Here is a 7258-nt window from a genome sequence, read left to right as displayed (position 1 = left end):
GGAAGGAGGGGGAGGGAAATGGGAGGCGGGGAGGAGGCGGAAATTTTTTCAACAAAAATAAATAAATAAATAATTAAAAAAAGACAGCCTGTTATAAATGAGACCCTATTTCAAAAAATTTACAAAAACAATTAAATAGCAAACCAGAAGGTAGAATGAATACATAAATGAAATGATTATTATGGTGGCGCACACCTTTAATTTCCAGTACTTGCTAGGCAGAGGCAATAGGACTGCATAAGTTTCAAGGACATCCAGAGCCTTATACCAAAACCTCATCAGGAAAGAAGCAAGGAAAGGAAAAAAAGAAGGAAGTGGGGAGGGAGTAGTTACTGCTTTCCTGGAGTTATCATAAACCTTGAGCACCAAAGTCTCCAAGATTCAGTTTCCTGTCCCTGTAAAATGGGAGTATTTGTTGTGGAATATTACTTTAACTATGGAAAGGTGTGTTACATTTGTTTATGTTGTGGACTATTAGTTTAATTATGGAAAGGTGTGTTACATTTGTTTATATTGTGGAATATTACTTTAACTATTTAAATGTGTGTTACATTTGTTTATGTTGTGGACTATTACTTTAACTATACAAAGGTGTGTTACATTTGTTTATGTTGTGGACTATTTAACTATATAAAGGTGTGTTACATTTATTTATGTTGTGGACTATTATTTTAACTATAGAAAGGTGTGTTACATTTGTTTATGTTGTGGACTATTATTTTAACTCTGTAAAGGTGTGTTACATTTGTTTATGTTGTGGAATATTTAACTATATAAACGTGTGTTACATTTGTTTATGTTGTGGAATATTACTTTAACTATGTACAGAGAGTGAAAGAAAGGTAAAAAGTCCTGAGGCAAAGCAGATGAAGAGAAACAGGTTAATTTAAGTTATAAAAGCTGGTGGGACAAGCATTAAGCTAAGGCTAAGCATTTATAACAAATAAAAAGTCTCAGTGTCATGATTTGGGAACAGGTTGGTGGCCCAAAAAGCCTGCTGCAGACATTAATCTTACTACATAAGGTCTTATGACTAAGCAAGAAAATGCTGGAAATGCACAGTGCCTGGAACATATAGACAAGATTAAATTCTGTAATAGTATGGTTCTCGCTCTCCTGCTTATTTCAGGGATGATTCATCAATGCAAAGTCAGAAGAAATGCATGGTGGTCTAGCTTTATCTCATTGGCTGCTGAACTTTGATTCCATGTCCTGAAGTCTGACCATCTTGGAAGACACAACCAACAGCAGTGTCCAAGAGCTGGGACTATGGAATGTGAGTATTCACAGGTTTCCTTTCCCACAGACGATATTGTGGAATATTTCTCTACAAAGTGTGAAGATGTTTCGCTCTGAATGGTTTAAAAAGCTGAACGGCCAATAGCTAGGCAGATTTCCTGGAAGAGAGGATGCTGGGAAGAAGGGCAGAGTCACCAGTCAGACTTGGAAAAAGCAGGATGGGCAAATGAAGGTGAGGTAAAGAGTGTGTGAAAAAATGTAGATAAAAATTGTGGAGTTAATTTAAGTTATAAGAGCTAGTTAGAAACAAGCCTAAGCTATTGGTTGAGCTTTCATAATAATTAAAAATTTCCATATTGGCTCTTTGTGGGTGTGTGTGTAAGCTAGTGGCTCAAAGAAAAATCTGCCTACAGGATTATGTGTTGAAAGCAGGTTTACAAATCTTTGTCACATCCTTGGTGCAAATTTGCAACTCACAAAGACTGACTACCCTGTGGTAGGACTGTATCCTGACAAGGAACCAGGAGTACTTCCAAATGAATGCAAGTGACATTAAATGGAATATAAAGATATATACCCAAATTTCAAATTGTTTATATGCTACCCCCCATGTTCATTCCCTCCTCCCCTTTTTGGAGAAAGGTCTCATGTTGTCCAGATTAGCCTCAAACTCTCTACGTGACGCTGAGGATGACCTTGAAATCCTGATTCTCTTGCTTTCACCCTCCAAGTGCTGGAATTATAGTTGTGGGCCACCACAGTCCTCTTAATTTTCTTGAAGACTTCTTCTGTAGTGATAATTCTAGGCCTGCACATTGGGTGTGTTTGTGAGCCGATTTCTTAATCCTTTAATTAAGTCAAAGACAGTAATGTTCAGAGTTGGATACTACCCCCAAACACACAGCCAAGTCACCTTACTCCTGCCCTGAGTGTGATTTATATGACAAGATACTGGACTTGAATCCGATGCTTTCATAGTTTGAGATCCCGGAGTTCTGAGAGTGTATCTGGATCTTTTTAATGGTTTGCAGGCGAACTGTAACACCTTTCAAAAGTGTTACAAAAATATAACTATGAATATTTCCAAAGAGAACCTGGACTGCCCTCCCACCAGGAGGTATATCAGGGGAATTTGTGAATGCTGACTGGGTTATTCACATAGGTATTAGAGTTACCTACTGTTCTGCCTGGTTGACCAGATAGAAACGTAGAGGACAACTATGTGCCGGTTATTCTTCATAAATTTGGAGAAGTGGAGTTCAGGGCATGATGTGACGAAAGCGAGTGGTATATGTCACTGAGAAAGCCCGGGGAGGAGAGCAGGAACGGTACAGCTTCCTGGTCAAGCCTAGGAGACAGCTCCAAAAACCCAGGCTAGAAATAACAATGCTGTTCTCACACTTCTCCTTTGTCTACAGTGGTGCTCACTTCCTCTGTTTCTGATAAACCTTTCTTCTCTGAAAGCACTTGCAATGAGGGTGACCACTTCAAACCGACACACGCTGTAAACAGGGACCGTGAGCTATGCCTTTAGAATTTAGCACAGAAGGGAACGTAATGTGCTGTGGTTTTTGTATTAGTTGAGACGAACCATTTTTCAAGATACAGGGTTAAACATATATTTTGAATTATATTTCAAAAACCAGTTTCTCTTGCTTTACCTCCTCTGTGTGTGGCAATGTATGTTTACACACATCAATGTATACGATTGTGGGCACATATGATGAAGTACATATGTGGAGACCAGAGGAAAACCTTGGGGGTTGATCTTTGCTTTCCACTTTGTCTGAGACAAGGTCTTTTTTTTTTTTTCGTATGCATGTGCCCAGCTAGCAGTCATGGCTTTTCGGGACTCTTTTGTCTACATCTCCCATCTCTCCACTCACATCCAGTTTTTACTGGGATCCTGGGCAGTCAGCCTTGGGTCCTCACACTTTTGCCACAGTGAATTTACCCACTGAACCATATCCTCATCATTTTTTTGTTTCCTTTAAAATAATGTGTCTATGGGAGGTAGAGGCAGGGGGATTGCTGCTAAATCAAAGTCAGCCAAATCTAGGTATTGAGTTCTAGGCCAGACAGTGAGACTCTTGTTTTAAATAAACAGGTAGAATAACAGACAATAAAATGTGTTTCCTAGGAAATTTACAACTAATGTGGCTCACATCACATTCCCACCAGCAGCAGGGTGCTTAGATAAACATATTGTGTCCGCCCACATGTTATAGACTGCAGCATTTGCTCTTTAGTTGAGATCTTGATGGTATTCTGTCGTCACACACTAGGATCTCAGGAAATCATATGCTAAAATGGAGTCAGGAGTCTAAGGAGACTGTTAAGAACAGCATCTGGGGAAGGAAATGGGAGGAAGACAGAATGGAAGGCAGCTAGGGGTCCTTAGGCAGACCTGACAGTATGCACCTTCCAGACTGATGAGGATCTTGTCCTTTCATGGTGCCCCTCTTTGGGCAGAAATGGTTGGCCCAATATCATTGTCTTGATCAATTATCAGTTGGGAGTTGGCTGTCTTAGTCTGTGGTGCAATCCCCCCAAATACTTTCTGGGCTAACTTAGAAACAAAAGAAACTACTTTTCACAGTTCTGAAGATTGGGGGTCCAAGATCAAAGTACTTGTAGTGACCCCAGTTAAGGTGACTTGTTGCCATGTACTCATGGCAGAGGGGACCGGCTCAGAAGGGCCAGATGCTGTGTGAAGCCTCTTGTACAAGTCATTTCCACCCTCAAGACTTAACCTCTGCTCCACATACTTTCACATAGCAGATTAACTTCCAGTCTGAACTTTGGGGGAACACATTCAGACCATGGCAGGAGTATCTAAGATGAGAGGGCCTTCGACTTGAAGGCAGAAAGAGACTAGGAAGGGGCCAGCAGCTGGCCACATCATCCTCAGCCAGGCAGTGAGTTCTCTCTTGTACAGGGACCACTTATGTCTAAAGACACCACAAACACACATGCTTATTAAATTCTAATAAGCATTTAATGATGTATATCTAAAATAATTTACATTTCTATGTACTTTTTTTTTTTTTTTTTTTGGTTTTTCGAGACAGGGTTTTGCTGTGGCTTTAGAGCCTGTCCTGGAACTAGCTCTGTAGCTACAGTGCTGGGATTAAAGGCGTGCACCACCACCGCCCGGCTCTATGTACTTATTAAAACATATCAAAATTAAAATATATAATAAAACAGTTCCCACACCCCAGCTGCCCCCTTTTATCTTCTCCTAAATAGTATTCATCAGAAATAACCATTATTTCAACTTTCTCACTTAGATCAGCTTTGCCAGATCTAGTTTCGTACAACTGAAATCATAGGTACACACCCCTTTGGCCTGGATTTTTTTTTAAACCGTAATTCTTTATTGATTCTTTGGAAAATTTCATATCATGCATCCCCATCCCGCTTAACTCCCAATCCTCCCATATCTGCCCCCCCACCCATGCAACATCCTCCCTTAAATTAATTAAAAACAAAACAAACAAGAAAATTCCTCGCTCTTCCATCATCCCTTTGTCTCTCCATTCATCCTAGCGGCATTGAGAACTGCAATATATCAGGCAGTATAACCTTCTGTTCAATCAGTGCCACCCACAAAATGTTCCTTGCAGTGAGTCACTGGTCTGGCTCAAGGGCTCTGGCACACTATCACCACTGGGCCCTCACTGAAACTCCTCTCGGATCCTCTGCTGTTTCCCAGAGTCATGGAGATTGTGCAGTTATTCTTCAGGACCAGTCCCGGCATGCACTCCAGCAGGTCAGAGATGGGGTAGATGTTATGGTGGGCCAACCTAAGGTTCAGGATTGTAGGTCTGGCTGGTGAGGGTTGGAATGAGGGGTGGGGCCATCTCTTCTCATTGAATGTGGGGTATGTGGGGAGGGTGTTCTCCCATGGGAGGGGGCCAGCTCTCCTAGGCCTATGGGGCCATCTCTGTGAGTGTGGGGAAGGTGGCAATTCTCCTGCTGCAATGTCCAGTGAGAGGGAGGACCTGGCTGGCCCAACACAGCCCTTGGATTTCAACATGCATGGTTTCTATTACCTCCTGCGTTTACATGGGTCTTGGACATAATCACAGACCCCAGCTATAGTAGGAACATGGACCCAGACATGGCCCACAGCAGCAACTGAGGCTTGAACAACACAATGGCCCTGTGTGGCAGTGTAGACCAACCAGACTGGCATGGCCCCAGTGGTAGCACAGCCATCAGACACTAACATGGCCACAGGTTGTGGCCCAGACCCCTGGCAGTCACGTGGTCTTTGGCGGAACCATGGACAGCAACACAGAACTTAGCTGTCCATGTGGTAGGACCAGAGACCCAGACATGGTCCTTGGTAGCAGCCCAGGCTTGGGTGTCACCATGGCCCCATGCCACAGTGCAGGCCACTCAGATTGTCATGGCCCTGTGGCAGCATTTGGCCTGGATTCTTTAATTCCTCATGTCTTTGAGATTCATCCTGTTTTTCTCTTTTTCATTCTAATGTCCCTTTAAAACTTGTAGCCAGGCAGTGGTGGATTTAATCCCTTTAATCCTAGCACTTGGGAGGCAGAGACAGGCAGATCTCTGTGAGTTCGAGGCCAGCCTGGTCTACAGAGCAAGTGCCAGGACAAACTCCAAAGCTACATAGAGAAACTGTCAAAAAAAAAAAAAAAAAAAAGAAAATGAGATCTAGGCTGCCTTTATTAAAAGGAGGAGGAAGAGGAAGAAACAAAAAGAAACACTCTGGAGGCAGAGACAGGCAGATCTCTGTGAGTTCAAGTCCAGCCTGGTCTACAGAGGGATTTTGAGGACAGTCAAGGCTACACAGAGCAACCCTATTCCAAAAAAACCAAACTAAACCCAAACCAAAATAAAACAAAAAACCTTCTTGTGTGCTATTAAATTGCATAAATATGACTTCATTCACCTACCCATTCTATCCTTTTAAAACTTTTCTTAGATTTTAATTTAATTTTATGTGTATGGGTGTTTTGCCTGCATGTATGTCTGTGTATCATATGAGTGTCTGATATCTGTAGTCAGAGGAAGATGTTGAGTTCCCTGGAACTGGAGTCATAGTTGTTAGTGCTCTAACTGATGATCCATCTCTCCAGCCCCATTCTGATCATTTCCGGTTTCAAGAGTAAAGCTGAGGAAAGCATATTTATCTATGCCTCACAATGGATATGCACAGTCCTTTCTCCTGCATATGGGTCTGGAAATGGAGCTACTGAATCAGAAGCTATGCTTCTTTTAACACAATAAGCAGCTATCAAACCATTTTCCAAGCAGTTGCTCTAGTTTATATACCCACCAGCATGGACTCAGTGCTGATTCAGCTGCTGTTCCTGAGGCCCTCCCAGCCCCGACAGCTTTCTCATTAATCACCCAAAGGTGCTGCCACCTGTTGGCTGGTGTGGGTCAGCAGGCCACCATGCCTTAACACCCAGCGTATTTATTGAATGAAGTAATAAATTACCACTGCCTGGCTAGGAGTAGTAATGAAATAACTGATAAGTCACTTCACATTCACAAAGTCCTTCCTATGATCATTTTTATATTTAAAAACCAATTTTATTAGGGTGAAATTTTTTTATACTCATATAAAACACTAACACTGAGAGCTCAGTGATCCTTCCCCATCAACCACTCTGCCCCACAGTTCTTGGTACACGCTGACATACTTTCTGTTATAATTTAGTTTTATGTTTTCTTGAGTGTTGGAGATATAGGGTCAGAGAGCATTGTAGCGAGCTGCATGGAATCACACCTGATGGAGATGTATAGTCAACTCCTATGGCTAAAGTCTGACCTATGCTATGATCACGCAATGATTATCAGCTGCTTGCATATGTGTGAACCTATGGGCAGTGCCCACCTGGCAGTTTGGGGTTGGCAGCCCATGCCTACTTAAGGGCTCGGAGAGGTTTGCCCAAGAGGAGAGAGGTCAAAGAGAGAGAGAGAGAAAGAGAGAGGGAAAAAGAGAGAGGAGAGAGAGAGAGAGAGAGAGAGAGAGAGAGAG

Source organism: Alexandromys fortis, unplaced genomic scaffold (assembly GCF_014885135.2).
Source record: "Alexandromys fortis isolate MF-2015 unplaced genomic scaffold, M_Fortis_MF-2015_v1.1 scaffold_106, whole genome shotgun sequence".
Classification (NCBI taxonomy): Eukaryota; Metazoa; Chordata; class Mammalia; order Rodentia; family Cricetidae; genus Alexandromys; species Alexandromys fortis.
The sequence above is the reverse complement of the archived record's forward strand: the minus strand, read 5'-3'. Positions refer to the sequence as shown.